At 35.1% G+C, this 17,933-nt stretch overlaps 1 protein-coding gene across 1 annotated transcript in view; it reads left to right on the forward strand.

Moving 5' to 3' along the window:
- Positions 1–3,380: 3,380 nt before the first annotated feature.
- The window catches only part of LOC306858552 (cyclin-dependent kinase 17), a 54,959-nt gene continuing 40,406 nt past the window's right edge, over positions 3,381–17,933 (forward strand). The window contains exon 1 of the mRNA XM_079399132.1: positions 3,381–3,699. The gene's annotated coding sequence lies outside the window, so the exon portion shown is untranslated. The remainder of the gene's footprint in view (positions 3,700–17,933) is intronic.

Here is a 17,933-nt window from a genome sequence, read left to right on the forward strand (position 1 = left end):
TTCTGTAACTTATTTCTACAGTGAACCAGTCCTTTTATAGTGGTAGTTTATTAGCTAATGCAGAATTGCGGCAAGGGATGCTGACATTAACATCACTGTTTTCGATTTCACATCAATTCCCCATTTGTGAAACACTCATTTTGCTCATTTTTGCATCCCTGTTGAGTTCCTGTTTATCTATCTATCTATCTATCTATCTATCTATCTATCTATCTATCTATCTATCTATCTATCTATCTATCTATCTATCTATCTATCTATCTATCTATCTATCTATCTATCTATCTATCTATCTATCTATCTATCTATCTATCTATCATCTTCTGTTGTTTTGTATTTTAAACACTAAAATGCCTTTAACATTTAATACTTTATACAATAACATTATTTCAACAGGTTTAACTTCAACAAAAGGCATTTTTCCATTTGATGCATTTTCTTGCTTTTAAGATTTAATGTGATATTATACAACACGTTTTATTTTGAAATAAACATGCCTTATAATCCCTCGTAGTTTGTGATTCATAGGTTTCTGACATAAACTGAAAGTGTGAGTGATCTCAAGTTCTCCAGATACTGTTACATTCATGTACTGCATGTGGTAATCAGGTTTTGTAAGACATAACAGAATGAGTTCTTCTTTGTCTTTCTTCTTCTTTTTTGTCTTTGAATTCCTGTAAGTATCAAACTATTAAAATTAAATGCATTTGGCATACAGCAAAGCTGAGTACATTAAGAAAAGAAAAGTTATTTCTCAATTTGTGAATAATAAAATAACAGTATATTAGTCGTAACATAAATGTTTCATTGCATGCATCTGTTTGAATTTCAATAAATGTATTCTCAAGTTATGAAGGAAATGACCAAATCTTTTTTTAGAATGACAGTATGTTTATTAATTTTAAATATGTCAGTAAGTAATTATCATACTTGATACACGAGTCAATATAAAGTATACAAGACAGTTCAAAAGTTTGAAATCAATAAAGATTTTTTTATGTTTTTTTAAAAGAAGTCTCTTCTGCTTATCAGGGATGCATTTATTTGATCATATATACAGTAAAACAGTATTGTGAAATATTACTACAGTTTTTTTTTCATATATTTTAAAATATAAGTTATTCCTGTGGTGGCAAAGCAAAGCTGAATTTTCAACAGCCACTCCAGTCTTCAGTGTAATATGATCTTTCAAAAATCATAATATGTTGATTTATTATTAATGTTGGAAACATATTGTGGTACTTTTTTTTTTTTTTTTTACCTGTTGTACTTTTTTCAAGATTCTTTGATGAATAAAAAATGAAAAAGAACATAATTTATTCAAAATATAAATCTATTGTAACAAAATAAATCTTTATCCATCGAACATATCCTTGCTAAATAAAAGTATTAATTTCTTTCATATATATTTATATATGACTCCATATTGCTAAGATTGTGGAAATTTCATTTTGTTCCTTATATACTGCAAATGAATCATAGTTTCATGACAATCATTGATTATGAAATGACCTGTTGAGCATTTTAGGGGAGACCAGGACTAGTTTCCACTAAAGGAAATTTCCACAAGGCCTATATTTGAGCAACTATATGGTATGAATCAGAAGTTCAATTACACAATTGAACATAATCCTCTAGAAGAATTTTCCCAACTTTCTCCATAACAGTAGCTTATATGTAGCATGATATCATGTGACATCATGCTACATTTTTTGTTTTCAGTGATAGAAATGATTAACCACAATTAAACAGTAATTAACTTAAAAAAAAATAATAATAATAATTACTGACCCCAGTCTCCTCTATAGATTAACAATCTTAGGCTATTGCTTTAACTAAAAGCCATTATAATGTTACTCAAAACTGTCAGGACAGAGGAAGTACAATCTGTTAGAAGAGATGCAAAACTGATTAATGACTGGTTTCATTAACCATCAACCCCAAACTAAAACTTTTAAATCTAAACGAGGCTACATTAACTAAATTAATAATAATAATAAAAAACATATACAGTATGTGACCCTGGACCACAAAACCAGTCATAAGTTGCATCGGTATATATGTAGCAATAGCCAACAATACAACATTTTTCTTTTATGCCAAAAAATCAATAGGATATTAAGTAAAGATCATGTTCCATGAAGATATTTGATAAATTTCCTACCTTAAATATATCAAAACTTCATTTTTGATTAGTAATATGCATTAATTTGGACAACTTTAAAGGTGATTTTCTCAATATTTAGATTTTTTTGTACCTTCAGATTCCAGATTTTCAAATAGTTATATCATTTTTTGTTTCAGCATCTGTAACTCGCTGAATTTTTGAGTTAGAGTGCTCAAACTTTTATACAAAGCATCCACATTTGTTCACTACAAAAGGCACCAATTCAAACCTCTGCAGGAATATCACAGTCAAATACATGGAGTACCTTGCTGGGGTAAGTTGTAACAGTTAGACAAAATAAGCAAAAACAGCAGCCACCTCATAAAGTTTGCTTTAAAAACAGGTTCTTTGAAACAATCTAAAAGACAATGTCGCACTTTCTACGAATGACCACATCTCCAATCAGCTTTCTGTTGGATGCAGGAGTGTGTGTGTGTATGTGTGTAAATTAATTTTCTCAATCAGATTCACAATGGTGTCAAACCAATGTTTTTAATAGTGCAGGCTTGGTGGATCCAGAAACCCGCAGGGTACATTTTACCCAAACTTTGAGCTTTGAGCTAGCAAAAAAAAAACCTCCATACAACATGAAAGTTCAGTTCTATGTAAGGGAATGTTAAATTGTGTTACCCCACCCCTGTCATCGAATGTTTGAAATTAGCAGTTTAAAAATACATCACATTTTGCCTGAGAATCTACAATTTATTCTAATGTAATTATATGATTTAATCTGCAACAGATTAAGTACTAAGCAAAATATAGTTTTGGTTAAAAAAAATCAGATTCTTACACCAAAATCAGTTTTTTCTTTATAAAATCTGCATCTAGCCTTTGACAACAATTCATATAAGATTAGAGAGGAAGTGGGTAAATAATGAAATTATCAGTTTATCCCTGACAGGTGGAAATGGTGTTGTAACTTTCCCAATGTTATAACCATACCCGGTCACATCAGTGGAGAACGTATTTATTCAGCTTTCAGATGATGTGTAAATATATATATATATTTTTTTTTACCCATTACTGGTTTGTGATCCAGAGTCACATATAAGCTAGTAAAATGTCTAATTAGAACCAGTAAGTTAGTCTTTTACCGCTGCCACTGTTCAAAAGATTCAAACCTACAACCTTTTGGGTCGTAACCACGACGCCACATCACCCACGAGAGCAGATGCGGCCGTTAGAGAGCAGGTGGCGCTGTTGGCCAACTTTCAGATGATTGCGATGTTCAAATGATTGTTCAAGAAGGTTTTCCTCTTCCTCCGATGTCACCCCTAGGCGGAGGCGTAAGTAGACGGGCAGCAGCAGCACCCCTCCCGGCCTCGAGCACCGTCGCCTAACGCTCCAGGGAAACGGCCGCCATAGTGAACCGCTGAGGATACCAGCGCAAGTTTGACCGATAAAGGCGTGTTTGTCGTCTGAAAAGGCGGCTTGTGTTGTTGTGTGTTGGCGGAGAGTGGAAAGACGGCATCCGGCCTCCGAGAAGCAAGCGAGGGCAGGGACTCGCGTCCAAACACCGTTTACCGTCTCTGGTGAGTCTTGTAACGATCCGTTTAGGCGGAAGATAGTCGCGACGCTCATGTAATGTTTGTCAGTTATGTTTACCAAACCAAACTGCCAGGTTTGGGGAGTGTTTGGATCTGATTAAATGTCGTTTAATCGACGGTTGGTTTGTCAACACGAGCTATATGTCGTGTTTAAACGCTGTGTTGTTGATTTTAGCTTTGAAAGCAACGCAAACCCGTTGTTTTGAAGTGTTTATTTAAGCTTTGACTAGTACTGCATTCCACCACCTGGTCGAATAACAACCCTGACAGGCTTTGTAGAGTTGTTTTTGTAGTTTTGTTTCACGTCTGTCTTTATGTAAATATAATCCATGATGCTGGAATTCAGTTGTTTTGAATAAACATTTATAAAAGCTGTTAGGTTGAACCAGTTTTTATGCTTGTCGGTGCACTGCAAAGAATAGTTTAATCCCGTGTTTTTCCATGTAAAATGCCTTTTATTGTCTGGAAAAGTTTCCAAAAGTTAGTTAAACTACTTGTTTGTTTTCAGAAACTAACCGTACTAATGAATGCATGTATGTATATGTAATCATCCAAAAATAATAGATGCTAATATATTTTTGTTAAACATTTTAAAGTAATGTAGCATGCATCAACAACCAGTTAATTCTTCAATGTGATCAAAGTCACGCTTATTTATGATCCTGTTTTATATGCGATTGAGTAATAATGAATAACACCCTTTTAATATTGCATGTGTACTATGACATAAAAGTGATCACTTAAAATGAAGGCAGTGCACATTTGACAGTTTGTGCACTTTCAGACCCTTTAAATTTCAACATTTATCCTATTAGATTATCGATCACTTTTAAAATGGGTTAATAGACAAACCCCTGCGAAACCACAGATTCAGTCTTCATCCACACATCCTCCTCCAGTCAAACCACAGGTGACTTTGTAACGCTTGGAAATGTGTTGATGGGTTTAATGAATCGTGAACCTGGACAAATGTCTCTCCGCCCTCCAGCAGCGCAAAGGGGGTTGCGTTAAATAAACCGTGAATGTGGAGAACATCAGCGTGGTGCCAACTTCACATGCCCTCTGTTATGCCAGGACTATTTGTGAGTCTAGCAAATGCGAAGGATGAAGATGTGCATGCATTGAATTCTGCAAATGAGCACACATGTATGCTTGGATATGAATGCATGTGCCCTCTTTGGATGCGATTATGGGCCGGTGGCCAATTTAGGGGTTTGCCATCCCCGGGATGATGCCTTTTTCTCAATCAGGGGCTCTTGAGATGGAAATGAGGGTGCGTTCCACAGCCTGGCATGCAGCTGTTGCATGGATGACCCAAATCGGGGACTGTGGCTTGGCTGTTCTCAGTCTGGGCGGCTGCATGTAATGTGACCCACATGGTGATGGACGAATGTTGGGTATATGAGATATAGGCACACCGTTGTTTCTGTGTATGCTCTAGTTGAGCGTTTGATGATGATAGTCAGTGTAACAGGAGGACAATGGGTCCATGCCTCACCCAGATGAAGCTCATGATACAGTTTCACGTCGTGTTAGTGTGTTGTGACAGTGGAGCAGGGTTACATGGCCTTTGTCGCTTCTGGGCCCTTTGTACTTGGCTGTCTTTATTGTGGTGGTGGATCATGCTGATTATGCATGGCCCATAAAAAGGCATCACGAAAAAAGCATCTTTCACTCTTATTCTCGCGCTTGCTTTCTCACACACCCACACGCACTTTGCGCTTTTATTTTTGTCTTCCTAATAAACTGTTCGTATCCATATTTAATCTCCTCACTAGCTTTTCCAGAGTATGTTGTTGTGTAATGCACTGTCTGATAGCGTGAAGTGTAAATGTCTTTTTTTACGGTTGAGCTGCTTTGTTGGTTGGTCGGTAATTGGCTGTTTTGGAATCTTCAAAACATGTTGAAAGATTTCCAAGCTCAGGAAATCTAGAATTGAAGTGGTACAATCCATCAAACTGGACACTGTTGCTTTTTTTTTTTTTTTTTTTTTTTTTATATAAAGTCTTTGCTTGTGCAAAACCTATCACTATGTTGCTAGGGTGTTTCTATACGGTTGCTAAGGCGTTCTATGTGTTGGTTGGCAGAGCTGGGTAGTATACCTGATTACATGTAATCTGGATTACGTAATCAGATTCCAAAAATTAAGTGCTTGTAATTAGATTAAATTAGATGCTGTTCTCTTGAACTTTCTATTCATCAAAGAAACTTAAAAAAAATTCTACTCCGCTGTTTTCAACATAATAATTAATTTTTTTTGAGCAGCAAATCAGAATATTAGAATGATTTCTGAAGGATCATGTGACTGGAGTAATGATGCTAAAAATTCAGCTTTGAAATCACGGGATATTTAAAATATTTTCAAATCGAAATCAGTTATTTTAAATGGTAAAAATATTTCAATATGTTACTGTTTTTGCTGTATTTTGGATCAAATAAATCCTTAGTAAGCAGAAGAGACTTCTTTAAAAAAACTAAAATCTTACTGTTCAAAAACGTATGTATGTTAGCCTATAGTTTGAAGTTATTAAATATTACTTAGATGAGTCTGAGATGTTTATTTGACAGTGATTTCACATTTCTTGTTTGTATGAAGGCCCCCCCCCCCCCCCCCCCCAAATATTTATTGACATAGACATTTGTTGTGGGCATTCTTGGCATTTTTTTTTTTTAATAGTTTTTTTTTTAATAGACAGATTTTTTTCAGTCTTTTTTTTAATAGTGTTCATATCGATATCAGAATTATATCGTATCGACTGAAATTAAGAAATGTGTTGATATAAATTTTGGCCATATCGTCCAGCCCAACTATATACAGTCAGAATTTTTTTTTACTGTAGGTTTCATGATTCCAAATAATTAGACCTGCTTTTTGATGAATAAAATTGAATTTAAGCATTAAAACCGAGTCTAGAAAAATTCAAATGGAATTTGGGATTTCATAGGGCCCTTGGAACCCATCGCCAATGATACTCGAGTGTTGTCGGTGGTTTCCGATGTGTTGCTATGTGGTTGCTAAGGTGTTCTGCTTGATCACTAGATGATTGCTTACTAGTGCAAGTCAAAAGCTAAGTGTTACTTAATCCTTTCAACTTAAAAAGGGTTTGTGGGAAGGAGACACAATGATGAAAGAAACAAATTGACTGTAAAAGTGAGAAAATGAAGTAGCAGCGTGTTTTTCATTCTGGAGTCATGCATTGATTTGGCCTCATGGTGTTTTTGCAGAGCGATTGTTCTTGCTTTTTTGTGTGTTTGTGGGTAAGGTGAGCAAGGCGGAGGAAACACATTGTTGTAGGCATTAATGTAACTTGACCTTTGCAGAACTGCTAGCAGTCAGGCGGTGGGTTGTGTTATATGAGAACCCGTGTCTCTTGTTCTCTATGCAGTGGGGTTCTTATACCATCAGTAGGTCAAGGACATGATGGATACAGTTAATTTGTTGAAGAACAGCTGATGCTCTGCTCTTCATACAGTACAGACAACTCTGACTGCACACCCACACGCTTCCTCTCACCACACTATTTCCATACACACCTAGTCACACAAACCAGATAGAAAAGTCAGCGTTTTTTTATGTGGTGGTCTTTCTCTGGTCTTTGTTCTTGATAACTAACTATCTCATGTAAGCCACCCAGAACAATGTCCAGTGTCTTTCTGAGTGCATCTGAAATGGTTTTTGATTGAATCGGTTGAAACAAAGGCACAGTATTATAATTAGGCTGGTTTTGGGTTCATCTAAAGTGGATTAGGCACATATTTAGAAGATGTTTTGTGGAAAAAAGAATACTTGGGATTTTGGGAAATTGCATATCAGATAAAGGACAATACGCTATCAGCACAATAATTAAAGTGGAAAAATATGATATTAAAATAATAAAAAAATACAGCTGCAAAAAAAGAAAGTAGTATTTATAATTATTTTTTTAAACATTATTTTTATGTAATTAAATGTTAAGTTATATTAATATTTAATTTTAATAATAATGATTTAGTGTAGTATATAATGTATTATTATTATTATTGCATGTTATACTTATTCTTTATAATTGTTATAAAATTATATTATTGTTATATAATTTATAAAATTATCTTAATATTGAATGATTATTAATAGTAAATAATTAAATATTATTATTACATAATTTTCATATAAATTTTTGATACAACTAACACAATAATAAATTCTATTAAAGTTTAATGATTACCAATTGTAAGTAATAATAATAGTAATATATTATTTTTATTGTTGTCATTGTTATTAGTGTATATGTTATATAATTGTTCCTATAAACTGCTGGTAGTCTCACTAATGATCTAGTCCGTTCTTGTTTGACCATCATTATAGGATTTATAAATATTATAATATATTTCTCAGAATATTTTAACATTAATTTGGATATCAGTTATTTAGTAAAAAGTTAAATGTTATGACCTTTTTTTTTTTTTTTTTTTTTTTTTTTTTTTTTTTAATATAAAATGTGGCATCCATTATGCCCCCCCCCCCCCCCCTTTATTTATTTATTTAAGTCGTTTTTGGTACAGGTGAAACAGTTGAGGCTGATATAAGAGTTGTTTTTCCTGCATGCTGAATGTAGGTTAGTTCACAATCTTGAAGTGGTTCACACTCTTTTGGACCCTGTTAGCAATGCAGACGTCTTCTGGAAAGGGCATGTTGCTCCATTTCTCTCTCCCTCGTTCTGCAGCTCTGGTTCTCGTCTCTAATTCTCAAGAATGTGACCCTGATCGGGTGCCATTACATTAGTGTGTACTTACAGTGATTGTTCCAGTTGTGATTATTCTCACTTGTTCAGTGTCAGTGCATCACTGATGTTCAGAACACATTGTTCAGAACCTTCTTTTCTGCCTTCCTTAAAGAGGAAGTGGCAAACATCACAGGAAGTGACCTAATTAGAGGTTTCATGCATGTCCGTCTTGTTGCTTTAATGACATCATAATGCTGTCATGTTGTGCTGGGATTGACATTCAACTTTTGCCAAATCATGCGGAAACTTCAGTCCCCACACATTTCTCTAAACTGCCGACGGCTATTTGAACAATTGGTAACCTTTCAGGAAAAACAACAGGTTACCAAACACAGGAAAAGAGGACCTGAATGTTGCTGTGTGATCCGGGTGTTATTGGGGGTGAACCATTACCCGACTGTCTAAACCCTGCAGCCCTGGACTCTACACAATGAGAGATATTTCAGTCATGCAAAGAATGTACGTGTTTGTTTGTGTGTGTGTGTGTGGTTATTTGTGTGCAAGTGCTTGTTGTCATTTCCCTCAAGCCCCAGTTTGGTTTGAAGAGGTAGACTATTAACTAGAGAGACATTTTTCACTGATATTGACACTTTGTTACTTATTTGGTTGTATCAGTTGTTAAATATAAAATAAAATAAAAATTGGTATGGAATATCAAACGGCAGAATTACTTGTGTATTTGGTAAGATACAGTGTTTACAAGTAAAAGTTGCTTATTTAATGTTGGCTATTGTTTGCATTTTACAGCCATTTGTTCTCAAGTGAGTAATGAGTCGTTATAAGATTAACTTGCAGTCATTTGTATCAAAATAATATATGCATGAAAAAACAATAAATATATTATTATTCTTATTTAATAGTAGTAATTTATATTTTGATGATAGTTCCTGAAACTCAAAAGTTAGTACTTGACATTAGCAACTGCAAGGTCATGGGTATACATTGAATGCACTGTAATTCGTTTTGCATAAATGCGTCTTGCAGATAAATGAATGTAAGCGGTGCATTTAGTTTGTAATGTGAGTGTGTGTTCTGTCTGTGGGTTCAGCTCTCTCTCGCCAAACTCATGCTGAAAGCTTTCTTTGTATCGTGCCACACTGAGCCAGACTGCTTCAACATCCCACAAATACACACACACACTAAATTCCTACAGTACCATCCAGTGCCCATCTCACATTTGGGCCAACTGTGCTACATGCTCTCTGTGCCATATAGTGGCCTACTTTCCCCTGTGATCATCGCTTTGACACCATTTGTGCCGTGCGTGTCCATCTGTATGTGTGTTACGCTCTGATTGGTTGATAATCTCTTTGGATCAGGGTTGAGATTGACAGGGTCGCTACATAGTGTTCAGTAAGCAGAAACTAATTGGTTAAAATTATAGAATTTTTTTTTATTAAAAATAAACAAGTTGTATTTATTATGTGAATAATTCGTATCTGTTTTTGGTGTTCAATATTAAAATGTATGTAACTTGGTTCATTTATTATGTGTATCTTCCCCGTTATGTGACCCACAGACATGATAATTGCATCGTAAAGGTCACAGCTCATGTGTTTTATGCTCACGCTGTGGTGAATTGAGCTGAATAAAAATGCCAGACTTCTTGTCACTGTGGTTATTTTACCTAAACTTTGTGTAGTTCTGCATGACGATACTTGCACAATGACTGGTGGGAAATTTTCCCTCTGCACTTCTCATGAAGTGATATATTGAATTGATGTGCTTCTGTTCACTAAGCTGTTTGCAGTGGCTTTGCACTGAGTATTGCAATTGTGCTTGGTAGTAACTCTTTTTTTAATGATTTTAATTATATTTATATATAAGTTTTTATTTTATATTTTTATTTTAACAATTAAAAATGCTTAACTTTTTTTTGTGCCAGAAAAATAACTTTTTTATTATATTAATTGTAATATTTATTTGTAAACTGGTTTTTAAAGCATAGCTTAGCTGTAAGTGAACTATATGATTAGCTTGTAAATTGGGGAACTACTGCTTCTTCAGATGGACGTCTTTGGCTGTTGGGTTGTGTTTCGCAGTATTTTTTATTTATTTTTGCATCTTCGACCACGAATGTGCCATTTTTATGCCACGGTGTGATAAATAGTTCAATATTAAAAAACGTGTCTCAAACCCCTGCACTGTTTCATTTTAGCTGTTTTGGAGCGCAAGAACACGTCCTGTGTGAAAGGCCCCCTAGGGACACGGTTCCAAAAACTCTGTGTGACTCCGACAGAGTGAGAGTGTGTCTTTGAGACTTCTTTCATCCTTCTAGCTTAAAATATTTATGGCAAGGCACATCGATAGGGAACAGACGCTTTGGTGTCACTCACGTTCGACTGAAGGAGTGTGTGTGTGTGTGTGTGATTGTGTGTTTGTGTGATTGTGTGAGTGTGGGTTGTCCACAGTGATCTCACTGCCTCTCTCATCTCGCATGGTGTTTACATTCCAGCGTCTCTAAGCAACGGCGGAGCGTCACAGATCTCTGCACTCATCTTTCTTCTCCCCCTTGTTTTGCAGTAAAGCATACTTTGTTCTTGTGCATAGGTTGATAAAGTTACCTGGAGTTTGGAGTTCGTCATCTGTGAGTCAGAGGTCTTTCTTCGCTCTTATGAATGATTGTGTACTGTCTATGAGCTCATGTCTTATATATGAATAATAAAAAAAAAGTAACATTTTAAATCCCTGTTAAAGGAATGTTTTTTGTAACCACAGAAATGTTTTTTTTTTCTCCATCAGTATGTTATGAAAGTCTAAGTGATCAAATGTTTGTCACTTGAAATAAAATCAGTTTAACTGAAATAATTTTAAATGGAAATAATAATAATAATTAAATAAATGCATAAAGAAAAAAAAATCAACTAGTTGCCAAGGCAGTTTTCTCAGTTGATGTATTGAAATAACTAAAACTGAAATAGTAATAATAAAAACTATATAAACATGGTTTTTTAAATAATAAAAACAAACTAAACGCACAACAAAATTACTAAAACTTTTAACTAAAATTAAAATGAAAACATAAAAATAAAAACTGTTTCAAAATATTCATAAAAACAGAAGTATCTCGTGATACTAAAATTACATTGAAGGTCAGTCAATGCTTATATTGATTGTAAACTTATTTTATATTTAGGCTAATTCAGTGCATTAAAATATGATATTTGAGCTGTAAAGCTGTCCTTTTAGGGTTTGACTGCTTAGCTGCATAAACATTTGAATTTTTTGTATTGTATTTTATTTGTATTACTTTAGAATTTTTGTCTTGTATTAATCTTAAATGGCTTTTATAGCTTTTTAATAATAATAATAATTATTCAAAATTTTATGTGGAAAACAACAGCATGTTTAATATGTAGTGAACCTGGAAAATGTAATTCTTTTTTCTCCTCTCAATTAAAAAAAACAAAAATCTCATTCCCATAATTCCCTCTTTGTGCAAGGTCTGCTTTCCAAGCATATTCCGTTTAGCCTGGGCTGTCCTTGCTGTTTCCTTCAGCTGTGATCGATTACAGTAGTTCATTCTTGTTTTATTCCCCAGGTCTTGGGTGATTTAGCTGATGTCTGAAAATATCTGTGCACATGATCTGTCATGGGAACCGGCCGGGCCGTGGGGGTTTTAGCACACCGCTGTGTTGTGCAGAGTCAAACAGGACAGAGCTCGTATCAGGACCTCACATCAGGACCCTCAGTGTGCGACACGAGGTGGACGGCGACAGGATTTGAGCAGATGTCTGGAGATGTCTTTAAAGGGATAGTTCACTCAAAATTGAGCATCATTTACTCACCCTCAAGTTGTTGCAAACCTGTATGAGTTGTTTTCAGCTGCTGAATATAAAAGAAGATATTTTAAAGAATGTTGGTAACCAAACAGCTGACTATGGAAGTCAATGGCAACCGTCAGCTGTTTGGTTACCAACATTCTTCAAAATGTGTTCAGCAGAAGAAAGAAATTCATATAGGTTTGGAACAAGTAGAGGGTGAGTAAATGATGACAATTTTCATTCCTGGTTGAACTATCCTTTAAGCTTTAATGGTTTAGTTACAACTGTGGTTAGTAAAGTGGACTGGTGCACTGGGTGAAGAGTAGGTCAGCAGATGTAGACCATCCATCCCCCATTAGTTGGTCAATGTGGTTGACTTTTGACAAATGCATTCCCTATTGAAACAGGAAGTTTAGCTGCGATATATAAATGCCCTTTTTATAGCACAGCTATGGACAACAAAACCATTAGTTGCTATCCATTTACAGCTTTTGCTTGTCAGAGAGAATTTGATTGGATAAAAACTAGTACAAGATGAGTTATCAGTTTGCTGTCAAGCAAGAGAAAGACACACACACACACACACACATCATTTTGTCAACTTTCCTAGCATATATTAGAAGCTACATATGTGACCCTGGACCACAAAACCAGTCATAAGTAGCACAGGAATATTTGTAGCAATAGCCAACAATACATTTTATGGGTCAAAATGATCGATTTTTGTTTTATTCCAAACATATTAAGATCATCCATGAAGATATTTTATAAATTTCCTACCATAAATATATCAAAACTTAATTTGTTTACTTTTGAACTTTATTTGGACAACTTTAAAGATGATTTTTCTCAATATTTTGATTTTTTTTTGCACCTTCAGATTCCTGATTTTCAAATAGTTGTATCTCAGTCAAATATTGTCCTATCCTAACAAACCATGCATCAATGGAAAGCATATTCATTAAGATTTCAGAAGATGAATAAATCTCAATTTCAAAAAATGGACCCTTATGACTGTTTTTTTGGTCCTGTGACCCTGGACCACAAAACCAGTCTTAAGTTGCTGGAGTATATTTGTAGTAATAGCCAAAAATACATTGTATGGGTCAAAATGATTGATTTTTCTTTTATGCCAAAAATCATTTGGACATTAAGTAAAGATCATGTTCCATGAAGATATTTTATAAATTTTCTACCGTAACTATATCAAAACTTAATTTTGATAGTAATATGCATGGCTAAGAACTTCATTTGGGCAAATTTAAAGGCGATGTTTCTCAATATTTAGATTTTTTTGCACCCTCAGAGTCCAGATTTTCAAATAGCAGTATCTCGGCCATATATTATCCGATCCTAACATACCATACATCAATGGAAAGCTTAATATTCAACTTTAAAATGATGAAATAAAATAAATTATACATATTAGATTGAAAAACTTCAACTTTAGCTTGGCAAGTAACAGAAATAAGTTTGTTGAAGTACCAGAATTACTAAAGCTGAATAAAAATGAAAGCTATATACAAACATATAAAAAAACTAATGCAAATTATGAAAGCACATAAAGTTACTCTGAAAATATAAAACAAAATCTATAGAAGAGTAAAGTCTAAAGTTACACTACCAAGCAGTCATTGGAAATTAAGGGCAATTGAACAGTTGAATTGTTCAAATGTTAAAAGTATCTTGGTCTATTGATTACAAGTGTGTGTTTGAGTTGTTAGTTCAGGTCTTTGCTAGCTAAACCTATTTATTATTGAGAGCAGGAGAAAGTCAGGAATGATTAACTTTGAGTCAGACGGGCGTAAAACTCCCCGTCCAAAGTTTGGTTAGATTGCATCACATGCTAAAAGCATCTAGCGCACTGCAGTGCCACCATTCCTAATAAATCGACCTAGTTCCCACATTCACTGAGTTTTCCCAGTTCCTTTAATATATTTATAGCATCAAACCAATATGTGGAGGTGTTCTTTTTTTGTATTTATTTGAAGTTATTTGTATATTCCAGAACATTAGGTCTGAGGATGCAGGGAAATCTTTTTGGCACATTACCCAGAGGGCTTAGCATGATTTTGTCTTTATTTGTTTGATTTGTTTGTGATTCTGCATTGGAATGTTACTCGCCTGCTGTGGGAATGGCATAAAAGAGGATCGTGGGATTAGGAACCTGATTCAGCCGTTCGGGTGTCAGGACGGTCAGATGAACTGCCGCCCGACCCATATCTGGAGGCGTTCAAAATCAGCTGAGAGCTCTGAGCGAGTGCCAAATATGCACTTCCTGTTGGAGCCATGTCGATTTTGACCTCTGTCTTTAAGTGTGTTTTGCTGAAATGTTTGTGGCAGGAGGCAGAAGCCGGGCTGATGGAGTGCCGGAGTGACACATCTGGGTGATGCAGGGAAGCTGGCCTTGGCTACGGGCTAAAAATATAAGGCTAAGTGGAGTAATGGAGCATCTCTCGGGCGGAGAGAGAGGCGAATGTGGGGCATTGCAGATGCTTCTGGCACACAGGGAGGGACGAGTGTTCTTATTCACTTACCTGTTAGTACTCGCCCTCTTAAAACACAATGGAATAAACAAGATGGTGTTATGATTCACTTTACTTTTGTCCAGTACAGTGCATCAAGTGTTTTTGATGCCCTGCCCGTTACAGTTTCAACTTGTTGTGATGACCTGATTATGGATGATTTGAACTGTTGTATATGACACAAATACCCATATAAATGTTATTGTATCCAAGGATCAATATGGATTCAATATCGTGAGGGGAAAAAAAAGAATGGCTTTATATTGATTTAGAATTGCATTGACACAGCTTTCATTACAATGCCTTGTTTGGACACATACTACGGTAAAGCCGTGTTTTGTGTTATTTTTTTTATACTTATTTAATTGCCTGGTAATTGCTTTTGAACAATTATGTTTATACCATGTGTTTTTGGACATGTACCATGGTAATTTTTTTAATCTAGTTTTATATTTAAACCATATATATATATATATATGATGTTTCGTGTTTTTTTTTTTTTTTGTTTACTTTTTTATTTGTGTGTTTGTATAGTTTGAATTTCAGTTGTGATTATACCATGCTTTTGAGCATGTAAAAGTATTATTATTATTATTAATTCAATTTCTTTTTTACAATATTTAAATTTGTTTTTATAATATTATTAGTAATAATGCATTATTATTATTATTATTATTATTATTTCAATTTTTTTTTTTTTTTTTTTTTTACAATATTTAAACATTTTTGTTTTTATAAAAATAATGATAATAATAATATTATATAAAACACATCTTTAAATATTGCAAAAACAAACAAATTATTATTATTAATAATAATGTACTATTATTTTGGACATGTTAGTGTTATTTAATATTAAGTTATTTATTTAAAACACCTTGGAATTCTATAGATTTTTGTGAAGTATCTGGGAGTACTGTGCAAATACCTTGGTGCATGAATATTTATTCATTCATCTTCATGGTATTCCTATCTGTACATGCTCCTTTCAAACTTTCATCTCTGTTGATCTTATGGGCACAGACTGTAATATTGGTCTGACCTTCTGTTGACACGTACCTGTGTGTATGTGTGTATCAGAGACATAGAACAGGCAGTTCCCTGCTGGAGTCAGTGCTGCTCGGTGCTTCATTCGTCATGGGGGATTGTGTGTGATCATCCTCTTATCTCTTGCAGACATAAACACGTGCAGACACACACTTATAAGCACAATACGAACATGGAAATACTTTCTAGACTGCTGTGAATGGGTGTTAGGCAAGGTTTCATGTATTTTCATTCAAAGGCAATCTCCTATATTTGTCTAGTAGTCATAATTTAGTATACAGTATGAAACGACGATACATTTGATGACAGATGTATTCCAGTGTGATACGTATTACTTTGAAATAAGACTGGATGGCATTTGTGTAGATGATCTGGATAGTTGCATCTTGAGATGCTTCCAAGAACAGTATCAGACACCTGAGAGTTTACTGACGTGAGAGTTATACCTTAGAAACAGGATTGGGAATAGAGTAAATAAAAATATCAAATAACAACTTATTCAGTAGTGGTGCCATGGAGCTACAGAAAGTAAATTAGTTAAATTAGATTGTGTTAAATTATGTAATTTATTAAATTATAATTCAATATAAGAATTATATTTATATTAGTGAAGTCACAGTTTGATTGCAGTTCATTTGTTGTAGTAAATGGTACTTAAAATGGTAAAAATGCTATCAAAAATACTGATGTTTTGTATAGTAATTGTATAATAATTGCTATATGACTATTCAAAATTTTAAGGCTTTTTTAAAAAAATGTCTCTAATGCTCACCTAGGCTGCATTTATTTGATCAAAAATATAGTAATACTGTGAAATAACATTACAATTTAAAATAACTATTTTCTGTTAGAATGTTTAATGTAATTTATTCCTGTGATACGAAGCTGAATTTTCAGCATCATTACGCCTGTCTTCAGTGTCACACGATCCTTCAGAAATCATTCAAATATGCTGATTTGCTGCTCAAGAAGCATTTATGATTATCAATGTTGAAAACGTTTTTTGTGGAAACTGGTACATTATTCACAACTGCATTCTTTTGGGAATCATCTGATTCTACATATATGGATCATTCCAAGATGGCAGCGCGTACGGACGCAGCGGCTTACAGCTCTCGCTTTTGGTGTACTTTTGTTTGTTTTCTTGTGTGTTTTTTGTTTGTTGCTTCTGTGAAGCATAATTACAGCCGTCAGAACTTATTAGACATCGGATTTCAACACCAGATTACAGTCACACATGACTTTTATCGCGCACATAATATCCCGAAGGACATCACCAGACCCCCGGAATCACCGTGGATTGTTGTCGGCTCTGGCAGACGGCGTTGGGAAAGGAAACTAAAGAGGGGCTACCGGGCCAGCCTTCTGGCAAGACTCAGAAAACAACCACATAAGCCTCCTCTACCAAGTATGTTTCTCACCAATGCAAGATCCATGGCTCACAAAATGGACGAACTGGAGCTTTACATCGCCGGGAACCACTACATCCGCGACTGCTGCATTATGATAGTATCTGAGACCTGGCTTCACCCAAGGATCCCTGACGCAGCAGTGCAGCTGGCGGGTCACACGTTACACCACTGGGACAGAAACGACGACTCTGGTAAGAGCAGAGGGGGTGGTGTGTGTATATTTGTGCACAATGACTGGTCAAACAACAGTATAATCCTAGATAGCCACTGCTCTCCGGACCTGAAATTCATGACTGTTAAGTGCCGACCGTTCTTTTTACCGCGAGAGCTAACAGTAGTGATTGTCACTGCTGTTTACATGCCACCCGACGCTAATGTTACACAGCTCTCGCTCTCTTGCTAGATGCCATAAATAAACAGCTGTGTGCTCATTCCAACGGAGTACACATCATAGCTGGAGATTTTAACCAGGCAGATTTGAAAACAGCACTTCCACACTTCTTCCAACATGTTAAATGCCCGATCAGAGGGGATAACACACTGGACCGTGTGTACACCAACATTAAACATGCATGTAGAACTATTCCTCTCCCTCACCTAGGCCACTCAGACCACCTCTCTCTGCTTCTTACTCCAGCATATATTTCCCTCAGAAGAAGAACAACACCACTCACAAAGACTGTTTCTATATGGCCCGAAAATGCACTC

This window comes from Barbus barbus (assembly GCF_936440315.1).
Source record: "Barbus barbus genome assembly, chromosome: 39".
Lineage (NCBI taxonomy): Eukaryota > Metazoa > Chordata > Actinopteri > Cypriniformes > Cyprinidae > Barbus > Barbus barbus.